The sequence below is a fragment of the Oryctolagus cuniculus genome, chromosome 18, assembly GCF_051225735.1.
Source record: "Oryctolagus cuniculus isolate XC-2025 breed Fujian yellow rabbit chromosome 18, ASM5122573v1, whole genome shotgun sequence".
In the NCBI taxonomy this organism is placed as follows: domain Eukaryota; kingdom Metazoa; phylum Chordata; class Mammalia; order Lagomorpha; family Leporidae; genus Oryctolagus; species Oryctolagus cuniculus.
The window spans coordinates 35,644,827-35,666,493 of record NC_142884.1 but is presented as its reverse complement, the minus strand read 5'-3'; positions in this window follow the sequence as shown (position 1 = coordinate 35,666,493).

The following is a 21,667-nucleotide window of genomic DNA, read 5'->3' as shown; positions in this document are numbered from 1 at the left end:
AGTAAAAGAGAAGCAGCTTACAGGATTTGTGTACATTGTGAGTAGGGAGAGGCAGTTTACAGGAGTTCTGCATCCTGAGTGTAGGAAACACTTTACGGGAGTTCTGTAGCATGGGAGCTAATGCACTATGCGGGTTTTCAGTTGTCTGAGTAAAAGAGAAGCAGCTTACAGGATTTGTGTACATTGTGAGTAGGGAGAGGCAGTTTACAGGAGTTCTGCATCCTGAGTGTAGGAAACACTTTATGGGAGTTCCGTAGCATGGGAGTAGTCTTACGCACTATGCGGGTTTTCACTAGTCTGCGTAAAAGAGAAGCAGCTTACAGGATTTCTGTACATTGGAAGTAGTGAGAGGCAGTTTACAGGAGTTTTGCATCCTGAGTGTAGGAAACACTTTAGAGGAGTTCTATAGCATGGGAGTAGTCTTACGCACTATGCGGGTTTTCAGTTGTCTGCGTAAAAGAGAAGCAGCTTACAGGATTTCTGTACATTGGAAGTAGTGAGAGGCAGTTTACAGGAGTTCTGCATCCTGAGTGTAGGAAACACTAGATGGGAGTTCTGCAGCATGGGAGTAGTCTTACGCACTATGCGGGTTTTCAGCAGTCTTAGTGAAAGAGAAGCAGCTTACAGGATTTCTGTACATTGGAAGTAGTGAGAGGCAGTTTACAGGAGTTCTGCATCCTTTGTGTAAGAAACACTACACAGGAGTTCTGTAGCATGGGATTAGTCTTACGCACTATGCGGGTTTTTAGTAGTCTGAGTAAAAGAGAAGCAGCTTACAGGATTTCTGTACATTGTGAGTAGGGAGAGGCAGTTTACAGGAGTTCTGCATCCTGAGTGCAGGAAACACTTTACGGGAGTTCTGTAGTATGGGAGTAGTCTTACGCACTATGCGGGTTTTCAGTTGTCTGAGTAAAAGAGAAACAGCTTACAGGATTTCTGTACATGGAAGTAGTGAGAGGCAGTTTACAGGAGTTCTGCATCCTGAGTGTAAGAAACACTGTATGGGAGTTCTGTAGCATGGGAGTAGTCTTACCCACTATGCGGGTTTTCAGTAATCTGAGTAAAAGAGAAGCAGCTTACAGGATTTGTGTACATTGGAAGTATTGAGAGACAGTTTACAGGAGTTCTGCATCCTGAGTGTAGGAAACACTTTACGGGAGTTCTGTAGCATGGGAGTAGTCTTACGCACTATGCGGGTTTTCAGTAGTCTGAGTAAAAGAGAAGCAGCTTACAGGATTTCTGTACATTGGAATTAGTGAGAGGCAGTTTACAGGAGTTCTGCATCCTGAGTGTAGGAAACACTTTACGGGAGTTCTGTAGTATGGGAGTAGTCTTACACACTATGTGGGTTTTTAGTAGTCTGAGTAAAAGAGAAGCAGCTTACAGGATTTGTGTACATTGTGAGTAGGGAGAGGCAGTTTACAGGAGTTCTGCATCCTGAGTGTAGGAAACACTTTACGGGAGTTCTGTAGCATGGGAGCTAATGCACTATGCGCGTTTTCAGTTGTCTGAGTAAAAGAGAAGCAGCTTACAGGATTTCTGTACATTGGAAGTAGTGAGAGGCAGTTTACAGGAGTTCTGCATCCTGAGTGTAAGAAACACTACACAGGAGTTCTGTAGCATGGGATTAGTCTTACGCACTATGCGGGTTTTTAGTAGTCTGAGTAAAAGAGAAGCAGCTTACAGGATTTGTGTACATTGTGAGTAGGGAGAGGCAGTTTACAGGAGTTCTGCATCCTGAGTGTAGGAAACACTTTACGGGAGTTCTGTAGCATGGGAGCTAATGCACTATGCGCGTTTTCAGTTGTCTGAGTAAAAGAGAAGCAGCTTACAGGATTTCTGTACATTGGAAGTAGTGAGAGGCAGTTTACAGGAGTTCTGCCTCCTAAGTTTTAGAAACACTACACAGGAGTTCTGTAGCATGGGATTAGTCTTACGCACTATGCGGGTTTTTAGTAGTCTGAGTAAAAGAGAAGCAGCTTACAGGATTTGTGTACATTGTGAGTTGGAGAGGCAGTTTACTGGAGTTCTGCATCCTGAGTGTAGGAAACACTTTACGGGAGTTCTGTAGCATGGGAGCTAACGCACTATGCGCGTTTTCAGTTGTCTGAGTAAAAGAGAAGCAGCTTACAGGATTTGTGTACATTGTGAGTAGGGAGAGGCAGTTTACAGGAGTTCTGCATCCTGAGTGTAGGAAACACTTTACGGGAGTTCTGTAGTATGGGAGTAGTCTTACGCACTATGCGGGTTTTCAGTTGTCTGAGTAAAAGAGAAGCAGCTTACAGGATTTCTGTACATTGGAAGTAGTGAGAGGCAGTTTACAGGAGTTCTGCATCCTGAGTGTAGGAAACACTTTACGGGAGTTCTGTAGCATGTGAGTAGTCTTACCCACTATGCGGGTTTTCAGTAGTCTGAGTAAAAGAGAAGCAGCTTACAGGATTTGTGTACATTGTGAGTAGTGAGAGGCAGTTTACAGGAGTTCTGCATCCTGAGTGTAGGAAACACTTTACGGGAGTTCTGTAGCATGGGCGTAGTCTTACGCACTATGCGGGTTTTCAGTAGTCTGAGTAAAAGAGAAGCAGCTTACAGGATTTCTGTACATTGTGAGTAGGGAGAGGCAGTTTACAGGAGTTCTGCATCCTGAGTGTGGGAAACACTTTACGGGAGTTCTGTAGCATGGGAATAGTCTTACGCACTATGCGGGTTTTTAGTAGTCTGAGTAAAAGAGAAGCAGCTTACAGGATGTGTACATTGTGAGTAGGGAGAGGCAGTTTACAGGAGTTCTGCATCCTGAGTGTAGGAAACACTTTACGGGAGTTCTGTAGCATGGGATCTAACGCACTATGCGCGTTTTCAGTTGTCTGAGTAAAAGAGAAGCAGCTTACAGGATTTGTGTACATTGGGAGTAGGGAGAGGCAGTTTACAGGAGTTCTGCATCCTGAGTGTAGGAAACACTTTACGGGAGTTCTGTAGTATGGGAGTAGTCTTACGCACTATGCGGGTTTTCAGTTGTCTGAGTAAAAGAGAAGCAGCTTACAGGATTTCTGTACATTGTGAGTAGGGAGAGGCAGTTTACAGGAGTTCTGCATCCTGAGTGTAGGAAACACTTTACGGGAGTTCTGTAGCATGGGATTAGTCTTACCCACTATGCGGGTTTTCAGTAGTCTGAGTAAAAGAGAAGCAGCTTTCAGGATTTGTGTACATTGGAAGTAGTGAGAGGCAGTTTACAGGAGTTCTGCATCCTGAGTGTAGGAAACACTTTACGGGAGTTCTGTAGCATGGGAGTAGTCTTACGCACTATGCGGGTTTTCAGTAGTCTGAGTAAAAGAGAAGCAGCTTACAGGATTTCTGTACATTGGAAGTAGTGAGAGGCAGTTTACAGGAGTTCTGCATCCTGAGTGTAGGAAACACTTTACGGGAGTTCTGTAGTATGGGAGTAGTCTTACGCACTATGCGGGTTTTCAGTAGTCTGAGTAAAAGAGAAGCAGCTTACAGGATTTCTGTACATTGGAAGCAGTGAGAGGCAGTTTACAGGAGTTCTGCATCCTGAGTGTAGGAAACACTTTATGGGAGTTCTGTAGCATGGGAGTAGTCTTACGCACTATGCGGGTTTTCAGTAGTCTGCGTAAAAGAGAAGCAGCTTACAGGATTTCTGTACATTGGAAGTAGTGAGAGGCAGTTTACAGGAGTTCTGCATCCTGAGTGTAGGAAACACTTTATGGGAGTTCTGTAGCATGGGAGTAGTCTTACGCACTATGCGGGTTTTCAGCAGTCTTAGTGAAAGAGAAGCAGCTTACAGGATTTCTGTACATTGGAAGTAGTGAGAGGCAGTTTACAGGAGTTCTGCATCCTGAGTGTAGGAAACACTTTACGGGAGTTCTGTAGCATGGGAGTAGTCTTACCCACTATGCGGGTTTTCAGTAGTCTGAGTAAAAGAGAAGCAGCTTACAGGATTTCTGTACATTGGAAGTAGTGAGAGGCAGTTTACAGGAGTTCTGCATCCTGAGTGTAAGAAACACTACACAGGAGTTCTGTAGAATGGGATTAGTCTTACGCACTATGCGGGTTTTTAGTAGTCTGAGTAAAAGAGAAGCAGCTTACAGGATTTTTGTACATTGTGAGTAGGGAGAGGCAGTTTACAAGAGTTCTGCATCCGGAGTGTAGGAAACACTTTACGGGAGTTCTTTAGCATGGGAATAGTCTTACGCACTATGCGGGTTTTTAGTAGTCTGAGTAAAAGAGAAGCAGCTTACAGGATTTGTGTACATTGTGAGTAGGGAGAGGCAGTTTACAGGAGTTCTGCATCCTGAGTGTAGGAAACACTTTACGGGAGTTCTGTAGCATGGGAGCTAATGCACTATGCGCGTTTTCAGTTGTCTGAGTAAAAGAGAAGCAGCTTACAGGATTTGTGTACATTGTGAGTAGGGAGAGGCAGTTTACAGGAGTTCTGCATCCTGAGTGTAGGAAACACTTTATGGGAGTTCTGTAGCATGGGAGTAGTCTTACGCACTATGCGGGTTTTCAGTAGTCTGCGTAAAAGAGAAGCAGCTTACAGGATTTCTGTACATTGGAAGTAGTGAGAGGCAGTTTACAGGAGTTCTGCATCCTGAGTGTAGGAAACACTTTAGAGGAGTTCTATAGCATGGGAGTAGTCTTACGCACTATGCGGGTTTTCAGTTGTCTGCGTAAAAGAGAAGCAGCTTACAGGATTTCTGTACATTGGAAGTAGTGAGAGGCAGTTTACAGGAGTTTTGCATCCTGAGTGTAGGAAACACTTTATGGGAGTTCTGTAGCATGGGATTAGTCTTACGCACTATGCGGGTTTTCAGCAGTCTTAGTGAAAGAGAAGCAGCTTACAGGATTTCTGTACATTGGAAGTAGTGAGAGGCAGTTTACAGGAGTTCTGCATCCTGAGTGTAGGAAACACTAGATGGGAGTTCTGCAGCATGGGAGTAGTCTTACGCACTATGCGGGTTTTCAGCAGTCTGAGTAAAAGAGAAGCAGCTTACAGGATTTCTGTACATTGCAAGTAGTGAGAGGCAGTTTACAGGAGTTCTGCATCCTGAGTGTAAGAAACACTACACAGGAGTTCTTTAGCATGGGATTAGTCTTACGCACTATGCGGGTTTTTAGTAGTCTGAGTAAAAGAGAAGCAGCTTACAGGATTTCTGTACATTGTGAGTAGGGAGAGAGAGTTTACAGGAGTTCTGCATCCTGAGTGCAGGAAACACTTTACGGGAGTTCTGTAGTATGGGAGTAGTCTTACGCACTATGCGGGTTTTCAGTTGTCTGAGTAAAAGAGAAACAGCTTACAGGATTTCTGTACATTGGAAGTAGTGAGAGGCAGTTTACAGGAGTTCTGCATCCTGAGTGTAAGAAACACTATATGGGAGTTCTGTAGCATGGGAGTAGTCTTACCCACTATGCGGGTTTTCAGTAATCTGAGTAAAAGAGAAGCAGCTTACAGGATTTGTGTACATTGGAAGTATTGAGACAGTTTACAGGAGTTCTGCATCCTGAGTGTAGGAAACACTTTACGGGAGTTCTGTAGCATGGGCGTAGTCTTACGCACTATGCGGGTTTTCAGTAGTCTGAGTAAAAGAGAAGCAGCTTACAGGATTTGTGTACATTGTGAGTAGGGAGAGGCAGTTTACAGGAGTTCTGCATCCTGAGTGTAGGAAACACTTTACGGGAGTTCTGTAGCATGGGAGCTAATGCACTATGCGCGTTTTCAGTTGTCTGAGTAAAAGAGAAGCAGCTTACAGGATTTCTGTACATTGGAAGTAGTGAGAGGCAGTTTACAGGAGTTCTGCATCCTGAGTGTAAGAAACACTACACAGGAGTTCTGTAGCATGGGATTAGTCTTACGCACTATGCGGGTTTTTAGTAGTCTGAGTAAAAGACAAGCAGCTTACAGGATTTGTGTACATTGTGAGTAGGGAGAGGCAGTTTACAGGAGTTCTGCATCCTGAGTGTAGGAAACACTTTACGGGAGTTCTGTAGCATGGGAGCTAATGCACTATGCGCATTTTCAGTTGTCTGAGTAAAAGAGAAGCAGCTTACAGGATTTCTGTACATTGGAAGTAGTGAGAGGCAGTTTACAGGAGTTCTGCATCCTGAGTGTAAGAAACACTACACAGGAATTCTGTAGCATGGGATTAGTCTTACGCACTATGCGGGTTTTTAGTAGTATGAGTAAAAGAGAAGCAGCTTACAGGATTTGTGTACATTGTGAGTAGGGAGAGACAGTTTACTGGAGTTCTGCATCCTGAGTGTAGGAAACACTTTACGGGAGTTCTGTAGCATGGGAGCTAACGCACTATGCGCGTTTTCAGTTGTCTGAGTAAAAGAGAAGCAGCTTACAGGATTTCTGTACATTGTGAGTAGGGAGAGGCAGTTTACAGGAGTTCTGCATCCTGAGTGTAGGAAACACTTTACGGGAGTTCTGTAGCATGGGAGCTAATGCACTATGCGCGTTTTCAGTTGTCTGAGTAAAAGAGAAGCAGCTTACAGGATTTCTGTACATTGGAAGTAGTGAGAGGCAGTTTACAGGAGTTCTGCATCCTGAGTGTAAGAAACACTACACAGGAGTTCTGTAGCATGGGATTAGTCTTACGCACTATGCGGGTTTTTAGTAGTCTGAGTAAAAGAGAAGCAGCTTACAGGATTTGTGTACATTGTGAGTAGGGAGAGGCAGTTTACAGGAGTTCTGCATCCTGAGTGTAGGAAACACTTTACGGGAGTTCTGTAGTATGGGAGTAGTCTTACGCACTATGCGCGTTTTCAGTTGTCTGAGTAAAAGAGAAGCAGCTTACAGGATTTCTGTACATTGGAAGTAGTGAGAGGCAGTTTACAGGAGTTCTGCATCCTGAGTGTAGGAAACACTTTACGGGAGTTCTGTAGCATGGGATTAGTCTTACCCACTATGCGGGTTTTCAGTAGTCTGAGTAAAAGAGAAGCAGCTTACAGGATTTGTGTACATTGGAAGTAGTGAGAGGCAGTTTACAGGAGTTCTGCATCCTGAGTGTAGGAAACACTTTACGGGAGTTCTGTAGCATGGGCGTAGTCTTACGCACTATGCGGGTTTTCAGTAGTCTGAGTAAAAGAGAAGCAGCTTACAGGATTTGTGTACATTGTGAGTAGGGAGAGGCAGTTTACAGGAGTTCTGCATCCTGAGTGTAGGAAACACTTTACGGGAGTTCTGTAGCATGGGAATAGTCTTACGCACTATGCGTGTTTTTAGTTGTCTGAGTAAAAGAGAAGCAGCTTACAGGATTTGTGTACATTGTGAGTAGGGAGAGGCAGTTTACTGGAGTTCTGCATCCTGAGTGTAGGAAACACTTTACGGGAGTTCTGTAGCATGGGAGCTAACGCACTATGCGCGTTTTCAGTTGTCTGAGTAAAAGAGAAGCAGCTTACAGGATTTGTGTACATTGTGAGTAGGGAGAGGCAGTTTACAGGAGTTCTGCATCCTGAGTGTAGGAAACACTTTACGGGAGTTCTGTAGTATGGGAGTAGTCTTACGCACTATGCGGGTTTTCAGTTGTCTGAGTAAAAGAGAAGCAGCTTACAGGATTTCTGTACATTGTGAGTAGGGAGAGGCAGTTTACAGGAGTTCTGCATCCTGAGTGTAGGAAACACTTTACGGGAGTTCTGTAGCATGGGATTAGTCTTACCCACTATGCGGGTTTTCAGTAGTCTGAGTAAAAGAGAAGCAGCTTTCAGGATTTCTGTACATTGGAAGTAGTGAGAGGCAGTTTACAGGAGTTCTGCATCCTGAGTGTAGGAAACACTTTATGGGAGTTCTGTAGCATGGGAGTAGTCTTACGCACTATGCGGGTTTTCAGTAGTCTGCGTAAAAGAGAAGCAGCTTACAGGATTTCTGTACATTGGAAGTAGTGAGAGGCAGTTTACAGGAGTTCTGCATCCTGAGTGTAGGAAACACATTAGAGGAGTTCTATAGCATGGGAGTAGTCTTACCCACTATGCGGGTTTTCAGTAGTCTGAGTAAAAGAGAAGCAGCTTACAGGATATGTGTACATTGGAAGTATTGAGAGACAGTTTACAGGAGTTCTGCATCCTGAGTGTAGGAAAACTTTACGGGAGTTCTGTAGCATGGGAGTAGTCTTACGCACTATGCGGGTTTTCAGTAGTCTGAGTAAAAGAGAAGCAGCTTACAGGATTTCTGTACATTGGAAGTAGTGAGAGGCAGTTTACAGGAGTTCTGCATCCTGAGTGTAGGAAACACTTTACGGGAGTTTTGTAGTATGGGAGTAGTCTTACGCACTATGCGGGTTTTTAGTAGTCTGAGTAAAAGAGAAGCAGCTTACAGGATTTGTGTACATTGTGAGTAGGGAGAGGCAGTTTACAGGAGTTCTGCATCCTGAGTGTAGGAAACACTTTACGGGAGTTCTATAGTATGGGAGCTAATGCACTATGCGCGTTTTCAGTTGTCTGAGTAAAAGAGAAGCATCTTACAGGATTTCTGTACATTGGAAGTAGTGAGAGGCAGTTTACAGGAGTTCTGCATCCTGAGTGTAAGAAACACTACACAGGAGTTCTGTAGCATGGGATTAGTCTTACGCACTATGCGGGTTTTTAGTAGTCTGAGTAAAAGAGAAGCAGCTTACAGGATTTGTGTACATTGTGAGTAGGGAGAGGCAGTTTACTGGAGTTCTGCATCCTGAGTGTAGGAAACACTTTACGGGAGTTCTGTAGCATGGGAGCTAACGCACTATGCGCGTTTTCAGTTGTCTGAGTAAAAGAGAAGCAGCTTACAGGATTTGTGTACATTGTGAGTAGGGAGAGGCAGTTTACAGGAGTTCTGCATCCTGAGTGTCGGAAACACTTTACGGGAGTTCTGTAGTATGGGAGTAGTCTTACGCACTATGCGGGTTTTCAGTTGTCTGAGTAAAAGAGAAGCAGCTTACAGGATTTCTGTACATTGTGAGTAGGGAGAGGCAGTTTACAGGAGTTCTGCATCCTGAGTGTAGGAAACACTTTACGGGAGTTCTTTAGCATGGGAATAGTCTTACGCACTATGCGGGTTTTTAGTAGTCTGAGTAAAAGAGAAGCAGCTTACAGGATTTGTGTACATTGTGAGTAGGGAGAGGCAGTTTACTGGAGTTCTGCATCCTGAGTGTAGGAAACACTTTACGGGAGTTCTGTAGCATGGGAGCTAACGCACTATGCGCGTTTTCAGTTGTCTGAGTAAAAGAGAAGCAGCTTACATGATTTGTGTACATTGTGAGTAGGGAGAGGCAGTTTACAGGAGTTCTGCATCCTGAGTGTAGGAAACACATTACGGGAGTTCTGTAGCATGGGAGTAGTCTTACGCACTATGCGGGTTTTCAGTTGTCTGAGTAAAAGAGAAGCAGCTTACAGGATTTCTGTACATTGGAAGTAGTGAGAGGCAGTTTACAGGAGTTCTGCATCCTGAGTGTAGGAAACACTTTACGGGAGTTCTGTAGCATGGGAGTAGTCTTACCCACTATGCGGGTTTTCAGTAGTCTGAGTAAAAGAGAAGCAGCTTACAGGATTTCTGTACATTGGAAGTAGTGAGAGGCAGTTTACAGGAGTTCTGCATCCTGAGTGTAGGAAACACTTTACGGGAGTTCTGTAGCATGGGAGTAGTCTTACGCACTATGCGGGTTTTCAGTTGTCTGAGTAAAAGAGAAGCAGCTTACAGGATTTGTGTACATTGTGAGTAGGGAGAGGCAGTTTACAGGAGTTCTGCATCCTGAGTGTAGGAAACACTTTACGGGAGTTCTTTAGCATGGGAATAGTCTTACGCACTATGCGGGTTTTTAGTAGTCTGAGTAAAAGAGAAGCAGCTTACAGGATTTGTGTACATTGTGAGTAGGGAGAGGCAGTTTACTGGAGTTCTGCATCCTGAGTGTAGGAAACACTTTACGGGAGTTCTGTAGCATGGGAGCTAACGCACTATGCGCGTTTTCAGTTGTCTGAGTAAAAGAGAAGCAGCTTACAGGATTTGTGTATATTGTGAGTAGGGAGAGGCAGTTTACAGGAGTTCTGCATCCTGAGTGTAGGAAACACTTTACGGGAGTTCTGTAGTATGGGAGTAGTCTTACGCACTATGCGGGTTTTCAGTTGTCTGAGTAAAAGTGAAGCAGCTTACAGGATTTCTGTACATTGGAAGTAGTGAGAGGCAGTTTACAGGAGTTCTGCATCCTGAGTGTAGGAAACACTTTACGGGAGTTCTGTAGCATGGGATTAGTCTTACCAACTATGCGGGTTTTCAGTAGTCTGAGTAAAAGAGAAGCAGCTTACAGGATTTCTGTACATTGGAAGTAGTGAGAGGCAGTTTACAGGAGTTCTGCATCCTGAGTGTAGGAAACACTTTACGGGAGTTCTGTAGCATGGGAGTAGTCTTACGCACTATGCGGGTTTTCAGTTGTCTGAGTAAAAGAGAAGCAGCTTACAGGATTTCTGTACATTGTGAGTAGGGAGAGGCAGTTTACAGGAGTTCTGCATCCTGAGTGTAGGAAACACTTTACGGGAGTTCTTTAGCATGGGAATAGTCTTACGCACTATGCGGGTTTTTAGTAGTCTGAGTAAAAGAGAAGCAGCTTACAGGATTTGTGTACATTGTGAGTAGGGAGAGGCAGTTTACTGGAGTTCTGCATCCTGAGTGTAGGAAACACTTTACGGGAGTTCTGTAGCATGGGAGTTAACGCACTATGCGCGTTTTCAGTTGTCTGAGTAAAAGAGAAGCAGCTTACTTGATTTGTGTACATTGTGAGTAGGGAGAGGCAGTTTACAGGAGTTCTGCATCCTGAGTGTAGGAAACACATTACGGGAGTTCTGTAGCATGGGAGTAGTCTTACGCACTATGCGGGTTTTCAGTTGTCTGAGTAAAAGAGAAGCAGCTTACAGGATTTCTGTACATTGGAAGTAGTGAGAGGCAGTTTACAGGAGTTCTGCATCCTGAGTGTAGGAAACACTTTACGGGAGTTCTGTAGCATGGGATTAGTCTTACCCACTATGCGGGTTTTCAGTAGTCTGAGTAAAAGAGAAGCAGCTTACAGGATTTGTGTACATTGGAAGTAGTGAGAGGCAGTTTACAGGAGTTCTGCATCCTGAGTGTAGGAAACACTTTAAGGGAGTTCTGTAGCATGGGAGTAGTCTTACGCACTATGCGGGTTTTCAGTTGTCTGAGTAAAAGAGAAGCAGCTTACAGGATTTCTGTACATTGTGAGTAGGGAGAGGCAGTTTACAGGAGTTCTGCATACTGAGTGTAGGAAACACTTTACGGGAGTTCTTTAGCATGGGAATAGTCTTACGCACTATGCGGGTTTTTAGTAGTCTGAGTAAAAGAGAAGCAGCTTACAGGATTTGTGTACATTGTGAGTAGGGAGAGGCAGTTTACTGGAGTTCTGCATCCTGAGTGTAGGAAACACTTTACGGGAGTTCTGTAGCATGGGAGCTAACGCACTATGAGCGTTTTCAGTTGTCTGAGTAAAAGAGAAGCAGCTTACATGATTTGTGTACATTGTGAGTAGGGAGAGGCAGTTTACAGGAGTTCTGCATCCTGAGTGTAGGAAACACATTACGGGAGTTCCGTAGCATGGGAGTAGTCTTACGCACTATGCGGGTTTTCAGTTGTCTGAGTAAAAGAGAAGCAGCTTACAGGATTTCTGTACATTGGAAGTAGTGAGAGGCAGTTTACAGGAGTTCTGCATCCTGAGTGTAGGAAACACTTTACGGGAGTTCTGTAGCATGGGATTAGTCTTACCCACTATGCGGGTTTTCAGTAGTCTGAGTAAAAGAGAAGCAGCTTACAGGATTTGTGTACATTGGAAGTAGTGAGAGGCAGTTTACAGGAGTTCTGCATCCTGAGTGTAGGAAACACTTTACGGGAGTTCTGTAGCATGGGAGTAGTCTTACGCACTATGCGGGTTTTCAGTTGTCTGAGTAAAAGAGAAGCAGCTTACAGGATTTCTGTACATTGGAATTAGTGAGAGGCAGTTTACAGGAGTTCTGCATCCTGAGTGTGGGAAACACTTTAGAGGAGTTCTATAGCATGGGAGTAGTCTTACGCACTATGCGGGTTTTCAGTTGTCTGCGTAAAAGAGAAGCAGCTTACAGGATTTCTGTACATTGGAAGTAGTGAGAGGCAGTTTACAGGAGTTTTGCATCCTGAGTGTAGGAAACACTTTATGGGAGTTCTGTAGCATGGGAGTACTCTTACGCACTATGCGGGTTTTCAGCAGTCTTAGTGAAAGAAAAGCAGCTTACAGGATTTCTGTACATTGGAAGTAGTGAGAGGCAGTTTACAGGAGTTCTGCATCCTGAGTGTAGGAAACACTAGATGGGAGTTCTGCAGCATGGGAGTAGTCTTACGCACTATGCGGGTTTTCAGCAGTCTGAGTAAAAGAGAAGCAGCTTACAGGATTTCTGTACATTGGAAGTAGTGAGAGGCAGTTTACAGGAGTTCTGCATCCTGAGTGTAAGAAACACTACACAGGAGTTCTGTAGCATAGGATTAGTCTTACGCACTATGCGGGTTTTTAGTAGTCTGAGTAAAAGAGAAGCAGCTTACAGGATTTGTGTACATTGTGAGTAGGGAGAGGCAGTTTACAGGAGTTCTGCATCCTGAGTGTAGGAAACACTTTACGGGAGTTCTGTAGCATGGGAGCTGTCTAACGCACTATGCGCGTTTTCAGTTGTCTGAGTAAAAGAGAAGCAGCTTACAGGATTTGTGTACATTGTGAGTAGGGAGAGGCAGTTTACAGGAGTTCTGCATCCTGAGTGTAGGAAACACTTTACGGGAGTTCTGTAGCATGGGAGCTAATGCACTATTCGCGTTTTCAGTTGTCTGAGTAAAAGAGAAGCAGCTTACAGGATTTGTGTACATTGGAAGTAGTGAGAGGCAGTTTACAGGAGTTCTGCATCCTGAGTGTAGGAAACACTTTACGGGAGTTCTGTAGCATGGGATTAGTCTTACCCACTATGCGGGTTTTCAGTAGTCTGAGTAAAAGAGAAGCAGCTTACAGGATTTGTGTACATTGGAAGTAGTGAGAGGCAGTTTACAGGAGTTCTGCATCCTGAGTCTAGGAAACACTTTACGGGAGTTCTGTAGCATGGGAGTAGTCTTACCCACTATGCGGGTTTTCAGTAGTCTGAGTAAAAGAGAAGCAGCTTACAGGATTTCTGTACATTGGAGGTAGTGAGAGGCAGTTTACAGGAGTTCTGCATCCTGAGTGTAGGAAACACTTTACGGGAGTTCTGTAGTATGGGAGTAGTCTTACGCACTATGTGGGTTTTCAGTTGTCTGAGTAAAAGAGAAGCAGCTTACAGGATTTGTGTACATTGGAAGTAGTGAGAGGCAGTTTACAGGAGTTCTGCATCCTGAGTGTAGGAAACACTTTATGGGAGTTCTTTAGCATGGGAGTAGTCTTACGCACTATGCGGGTTTTCAGTAGTCTGCGTAAAAGAGAAGCAGCCTACAGGATTTCTGTACATTGGAAGTAGTGAGAGGCAGTTTACAGGAGTTCTGCATCCTGAGTGTAGGAAACACTTTAGAGGAGTTCTATAGCATGGGAGTAGTCTTACGCACTATGCGGGTTTTCAGTTGTCTGCGTAAAAGAGAAGCAGCTTACAGGATTTCTGTACATTGGAAGTAGTGAGAGGCAGTTTACAGGAGTTTTGCATCCTGAGTGTAAGAAACACTACACAGGAGTTCTGTAGCATAGGATTAGTCTTACGCACTATGCGGGTTTTTAGTAGTCTGAGTAAAAGAGAAGCAGCTTACAGGATTTGTGTACATTGTGAGTAGGGAGAGGCAGTTTACAGGAGTTCTGCATCCTGAGTGTAGGAAACACTTTACGGGAGTTCTGTAGCATGGGAGCTGTCTAACGCACTATGCGCGTTTTCAGTTGTCTGAGTAAAAGAGAAGCAGCTTACAGGATTTGTGTACATTGTGAGTAGGGAGAGGCAGTTTACAGGAGTTCTGCATCCTGAGTGTAGGAAACACTTTACGGGAGTTCTGTAGCATGGGAGCTAATGCACCATTCGCGTTTTCAGTTGTCTGAGTAAAAGAGAAGCAGCTTACAGGATTTGTGTACATTGGAAGTAGTGAGAGGCAGTTTACAGGAGTTCTGCATCCTGAGTGTAGGAAACACTTTACGGGAGTTCTGTAGCATGGGATTAGTCTTACCCACTATGCGGGTTTTCAGTAGTCTGAGTAAAAGAGAAGCAGCTTACAGGATTTGTGTACATTGGAAGTAGTGAGAGGCAGTTTACAGGAGTTCTGCATCCTGAGTCTAGGAAACACTTTATGGGAGTTCTGTAGCATGGGAGTAGTCTTACCCAATATGCGGGTTTTCAGTAGTCTGAGTAAAAGAGAAGCAGCTTACAGGATTTCTGTACATTGGAGGTAGTGAGAGGCAGTTTACAGGAGTTCTGCATCCTGAGTGTAGGAAACACTTTACGGGAGTTCTGTAGTATGGGAGTAGTCTTACGCACTATGCGGGTTTTCAGTTGTCTGAGTAAAAGAGAAGCAGCTTACAGGATTTGTGTACATTGGAAGTAGTGAGAGGCAGTTTACAGGAGTTCTGCATCCTGAGTGTAGGAAACACTTTATGGGAGTTCTTTAGCATGGGAGTAGTCTTACGCACTATGCGGGTTTTCAGTAGTCTGCGTAAAAGAGAAGCAGCTTACAGGATTTCTGTACATTGGAAGTAGTGAGAGGCAGTTTACAGGAGTTCTGCATCCTGAGTGTAGGAAACACTTTAGAGGAGTTCTATAGCATGGGAGTAGTCTTACGCACTATGCGGGTTTTCAGTTGTCTGCGTAAAAGAGAAGCAGCTTACAGGATTTCTGTACATTGGAAGTAGTGAGAGGCAGTTTACAGGAGTTTTGCATCCTGAGTGTAGGAAACACTTTATGGGAGTTCTGTAGCATGGGAGTAGTCTTACGCACTATGCGGGTTTTCAGCAGTCTTAGTGAAAGAGAAGCAGCTTACAGGATTTCTGTACATTGGAAGTAGTGAGAGGCAGTATACAGGAGTTCTGCATCCTGAGTGCAGGAAACACTAGATGGGAGTTCTGCAGCATGGGAGTAGTCTTACGCACTATGCGGGTTTTCAGCAGTCTGAGTAAAAGAGAAGCAGCTTACAGGATTTCTGTACATTGGAAGTAGTGAGAGGCAGTTTACAGGAGTTCTGCATCCTGAGTGTAAGAAACACTACACAGGAGTTCTGTAGCATGGGATTAGTCTTACGCACTATGCGGGTTTTTAGAAGTCTGAGTAAAAGAGAAGCAGCTTACAGGATTTCTGTACATTGTGAGTAGGGAGAGGCAGTTTACAGGAGTTCTGCATCCTGAGTGCAGGAAACACTTTACGGGAGTTCTGTAGTATGGGAGTAGTCTGACGCACTATGCGGGTTTTCAGTTGTCTGAGTAAAAGAGAAGCAGCTTACAGGATTTCTGTACATTGGAAGTAGTGAGAGGCAGTTTACAGGAGTTCTGCATCCTGAGTGTAAGAAACACTTTATGGGAGTTCTGTAGCATGGGAGTAGTCTTACCCACTATGCGGGTTTTCAGTAGTCTGAGTAAAAGAGAAGCAGCTTACAGGATTTCTGTACATTGGAAGTATTGAGAGACAGTTTACAGGAGTTCTGCATCCTCAGTGTAGGAAACACTTTACGGGAGTTCTGTAGCATGGGAGTAGTCTTACGCACTATGCAGGTTTTCAGTAGTCTGAGTAAAAGAGAAGCATCTTACAGGATTTCTGTACATTGGAATTAGTGAGAGGCAGTTTACAGGAGTTCTGCATCCTGAGTGTAGGAAACACTTTACGGGAGTTCTGTAGTATGGGAGTAGTCTTACGCACTATGCGGGTTTTTAGTAGTCTGAGTAAAATAGAAGCAGCTTACAGGATTTGTGTACATTGTGAGTAGGGAAAGGCAGTTTACAGGAGTTCTGCATCCTGAGTGTAGGAAACAATTTACGGGAGTTCTGTAGCATGGGAGCTAATGCACTATGCGCGTTTTTAGTTGTCTGAGTAAAAGAGAAGCAGCTTACAGGATTTCTGTACATTGGAAGTAGTGAGAGGCAGTTTACAGGAGTTCTGCATCCTGAGTGTAAGAAACACTACACAGGAGTTCTGTAGCATGGGATTAGTCTTACGCACTATGCGGGTTTTTAGTAGTCTGAGTAAAAGAGAAGCAGCTTACAGGATTTGTGTACATTGTGAGTAGGGAGAGGCAGTTTACAGGAGTTCTGCATCCTGAGTGTAGGAAACACTTTACGGGAGTTCTGTAGCATGGGAATAGTCTTACGCACTATACGGGTTTTTAGTAGTCTGAGTAAAAGAGAAGCAGCTTACAGGATTTGTGTACATTGTGAGTAGGGAGAGGCAGTTTACAGGAGTTCTGCATCCTGAGTGCAGGAAACACTTTACGGGAGTTCTGTAGTATGGGAGTAGTCTTACGCACTATGCGGGTTTTCAGTTGTCTGAGTAAAAGAGAAGCAGCTTACAGGATTTCTGTACATTGGAAGTAGTGAGAGGCAGTTTACAGGAGTTCTGCATCCTGAGTGTAAGAAACACTTTATGGGAGTTCTGTAGCATGGGAGTAGTCTTACCCACTATGCGGGTTTTCAGTAGTCTGAGTAAAAGAGAAGCAGCTTACAGGATTTCTGTACATTGGAAGTAGTGAGAGGCAGTTTACAGGAGTTCTGCATCCTGAGTGTAGGAAACACTTTATGGGAGTTCTGTAGCATGGGAGTAGTCTTACGCAGTATGCGGGTTTTCAGTAGTCTGCGTAAAAGAGAAGCAGCTTACAGGATTTCTGTACATTGGAATTAGTGAGAGGCAGTTTACAGGAGTTCTGCATCCTGAGTGTAGGAAACACTTTAGAGGAGTTCTATAGCATGGGAGTAGTCTTACGCACTATGCGGGTTTTCAGTTGTCTGCGTAAAAGAGAAGCAGCTTACAGGATTTCTGTACATTTGAAGTAGTGAGAGGCAGTTTACAGGAGTTCTGCATCCTGAGTGTAGGAAACACTTTACGGGAGTTCTGTAGCATGGGAGTAGTCTTACGCACTATGCAGGTTTTCAGTAGTCTGAGTAAAAGAGAAGCAGCTTACAGGATTTCTGTACATTGGAAGTAGTGAGAGGCAGTTTACAGGAGTTTTGCATCCTGAGTGTAGGAAACACTTTATGGGAGTTCTGTAGTATGGGAGTAGTCTTACGCACTATGCGGGTTTTCAGCAGTCTTAGTGAAAGAGAAGCAGCTTACAGGATTTCTGTACATTGGAAGTAGTGAGAGGCAGTTTACAAGAGTTCTGCATCCTGAGTGTAGGAAACACTAGATGGGAGTTCTGCAGCATGGGAGTAGTCTTAAGCACTATGCGGGTTTTCAGCAGTCTGAGTAAAAGAGAAGCAGCTTACAGGATTTCTGTACATTGGAAGTAGTGAGAGGCAGTTTACAGGAGTTCTGCATCCTGAGTGTAAGAAACACTACACAGGAGTTCTGTAGCATGGGATTAGTCTTACGCACTATGCGGGTTTTTAGTAGTCTGAGTAAAAGAGAAGCAGCTTACAGGATTTGTGTACATTGTGAGTAGGGAGAGGCAGTTTACAGGAGTTCTGCATCCTGAGTGTAGGAAACACTTTACGGGAGTTCTGTAGCATGGGAGCTAATGCACTATGCGCGTTTTCAGTTGTCTGAGTAAAAGAGAAGCAGCTTACAGGATTTGTGTACATTGTGAGTAGGGAGAGGCAGTTTACAGGAGTTCTGCATCCTGAGTGTAGGAAACACTTTACGGGAGTTCTGTAGTATGGGAGTAGTCTTACGCACTATGCGCGTTTTCAGTTGTCTGAGTAAAAGAGAAGCAGCTTACAGGATTTCTGTACATTGGAAGTAGTGAGAGGCAGTTTACAGGAGTTCTGCATCCTGAGTGTAGGAAACACTTTACGGGAGTTCTGTAGCATGGGATTAGTCTTACCCACTATGCGGGTTTTCAGTAGTCTGAGTAAAAGAGAAGCAGCTTACAGGATTTGTGTACATTGGAAGTAGTGAGAGGCAGTTTACAGGAGTTCTGCATCCTGAGTCTAGGAAACACTTTACGGGAGTTCTGTAGCATGGGAGTAGTCTTACCCACTATGCGGGTTTTCAGTAGTCTGAGTAAAAGAGAAGCAGCTTACAGGATTTCTGTACATTGGAAGTAGTGAGAGGCAGTTTACAGGAGTTCTGCATCCTGAGTGTAGGAAACACTTTAGAGGAGTTCTATAGCATGGGAGTAGTCTTACGCACTATGCGGGTTTTCAGTTGTCTGCGTAAAAGAGAAGCAGCTTACAGGATTTCTGTACATTGGAAGTAGTGAGAGGCAGTTTACAGGAGTTTTGCATCCTGAGTGTAGGAAACACTTTACAGGAGTTCTGTAGCATGGGAGTAGTCTTACCCACTATGCGGGTTTTCAGCAGTCTTAGTGAAAGAGAAGCAGCTTACAGGATTTCTGTACATTGGAAGTAGTGAGAGGCAGTTTACAGGAGTTCTGCATCCTGAGTGTAGGAAACACTAGATGGGAGTTCTGCAGCATGGGAGTAGTCTTACCCACTATGCGGGTTTTCAGCAGTCTGAGTAAAAGAGAAGCAGCTTACAGGATTTCTGTACATTGGAAGTAGTGAGAGGCAGTTTACAGGAGTTCTGCATCCTGAGTGTAAGAAACACTACACAGGAGTTCTGTAGCATGGGATTAGTCTTACGCACTATGCGGGTTTTTAGTAGTCTGAGTAAAAGAGAAGCAGCTTACAGGATTTGTGTACATTGTGAGTAGGGAGAGGCAGTTTACAGGAGTTCTGCATCCTGAGTGCAGGAAACACTTTACGGGAGTTCTGTAGTATGGGAGTATTCTTACGCACTATGCGGGTTTTCAGTTGTCTGAGTAAAAGAGAAGCAGCTTACAGGATTTCTGTACATTGGAAGTAGTGAGAGGCAGTTTACAGGAGTTCTGCATCCTGAGTGTAAGAAACACTTTATGGGAGTTCTGTAGCATGGGAGTAGTCTTACCCACTATGCGGGTTTTCAGTAGTCTGAGTAAAAGAGAAGCAGCTTACAGGATTTGTGTACATTGGAAGTATTGAGAGACAGTTTACAGGAGTTCTGCATCCTGAGTGTAGGAAACACTTTACGGGAGTTCTGTAGCATGGGAGTAGTCTTACCCACTATGCGGGTTTTCAGTAGTCTGAGTAAAAGAGAAGCAGCTTACAGTTTTTCTGTACATTGGAATTAGAGAGAGGCAGTTTACAGGAGTTCTGCATCCTGAGTGTAGGAAACACTTTACGGGAGTTCTGTAGTATGGGAGTAGTCTTACGCACTATGCGGGTTTTCAGTTGTCTGAGTAAAAGAGAAGCAGCTTACAGGATTTGTGTACATTGTGAGTAGGGAGAGGCAGTTTACAGGAGTTCTGCATCCTGAGTGTAGGAAACACTTTACGGGAGTTCTGTAGCATGGGAGCTAATGCACTATGCGCGTTTTCAGTTGTCTGAGTAAAAGAGAAGCAGCTTACAGGATTTCTGTACATTGGAAGTAGTGAGAGGCAGTTTACAGGAGTTCTGCATCCTGAGTGTAAGAAACACTACACAGGAGTTCTGTAGCATGGGATTAGTCTTACACACTATGCGGGTTTTTAGTAGTCTGAGTAAAAGAGAAGCAGCTTACAGGATTTGTGTACATTGTGAGTAGGGAGAGGCAGTTTACAGGAGTTCTGCATCCTGAGTGTAGGAAACACTTTACGGGAGTTCTGTAGCATGGGAATAGTCTTACGCACTATACGGGTTTTCAGTTGTCTGAGTAAAAGAGAAGCAGCTTACAGGATTTGTGTACATTGTGAGTAGGGAGAGGCAGTTTACAGGAGTTCTGCATCCTGAGTGTAGGAAACACTTTACGGGAGTTCTGTAGCATGGGAGCTAATGCACTATGCGCGTTTTCAGTAGTCTGAGTAAAAGAGAAGCAGCTTACAGGATTTCTGTACATTGGAAGTAGTGAGAGGCAGTTTACAGGAGTTCTGCATCCTGAGTGTAGGAAACACTTTAGAGGAGTTCTATAGCATGGGAGTAGTCTTACGCACTATGCGGGTTTTCAGTTGTCTGCGTAAAAGAGAAGCAGCTTACAGGATTTCTGTACATTGGAAGTAGTGAGAGGCAGTTTACAGGAGTTTTGCATCCTGAGTGTAGGAAACACTTTACAGGAGTTCTGTAGCATGGGAGTAGTCTTACCCACTATGCGGGTTTTCAGCAGTCTTAGTGAAAGAGAAGCAGCTTACAGGATTTCTGTACATTGGAAGTAGTGAGAGGCAGTTTACAGGAGTTCTGCATCCTGAGTGTAGGAAACACTAGATGGGAGTTCTGCAGCATGGGAGTAGTCTTACCCACTATGCGGGTTTTCAGCAGTCTGAGTAAAAGAGAAGCAGCTTACAGGATTTCTGTACATTGGAAGTAGTGAGAGGCAGTTTACAGGAGTTCTGCATCCTGAGTGTAAGAAACACTACACAGGAGTTCTGTAGCATGGGATTAGTCTTACGCACTATGCGGGTTTTTAGTAGTCTGAGTAAAAGAGAAGCAGCTTACAGGATTTGTGTACATTGTGAGTAGGGAGAGGCAGTTTACAGGAGTTCTGCATCCTGAGTGCAGGAAACACTTTACGGGAGTTCTGTAGTATGGGAGTATTCTTACGCACTATGCGGGTTTTCAGTTGTCTGAGTAAAAGAGAAGCAGCTTACAGGATTTCTGTACATTGGAAGTAGTGAGAGGCAGTTTACAGGAGTTCTGCATCCTGAGTGTAAGAAACACTTTATGGGAGTTCTGTAGCATGGGAGTAGTCTTACCCACTATGCGGGTTTTCAGTAGTCTGAGTAAAAGAGAAGCAGCTTACAGGATTTGTGTACATTGGAAGTATTGAGAGACAGTTTACAGGAGTTCTGCATCCTGAGTGTAGGAAACACTTTACGGGAGTTCTGTAGCATGGGAGTAGTCTTACCCACTATGCGGGTTTTCAGTAGTCTGAGTAAAAGAGAAGCAGCTTACAGTTTTTCTGTACATTGGAATTAGAGAGAGGCAGTTTACAGGAGTTCTGCATCCTGAGTGTAGGAAACACTTTACGGGAGTTCTGTAGTATGGGAGTAGTCTTACGCACTATGCGGGTTTTCAGTTGTCTGAGTAAAAGAGAAGCAGCTTACAGGATTTGTGTACATTGTGAGTAGGGAGAGGCAGTTTACAGGAGTTCTGCATCCTGAGTGTAGGAAACACTTTACGGGAGTTCTGTAGCATGGGAGCTAATGCACTATGCGCGTTTTCAGTTGTCTGAGTAAAAGAGAAGCAGCTTACAGGATTTCTGTACATTGGAAGTAGTGAGAGGCAGTTTACAGGAGTTCTGCATCCTGAGTGTAAGAAACACTACACAGGAGTTCTGTAGCATGGGATTAGTCTTACACACTATGCGGGTTTTTAGTAGTCTGAGTAAAAGAGAAGCAGCTTACAGGATTTGTGTACATTGTGAGTAGGGAGAGGCAGTTTACAGGAGTTCTGCATCCTGAGTGTAGGAAACACTTTACGGGAGTTCTGTAGCATGGGAATAGTCTTACGCACTATACGGGTTTTTAGTAGTCTGAGTAAAAGAGAAGCAGCTTACAGGATTTGTGTAC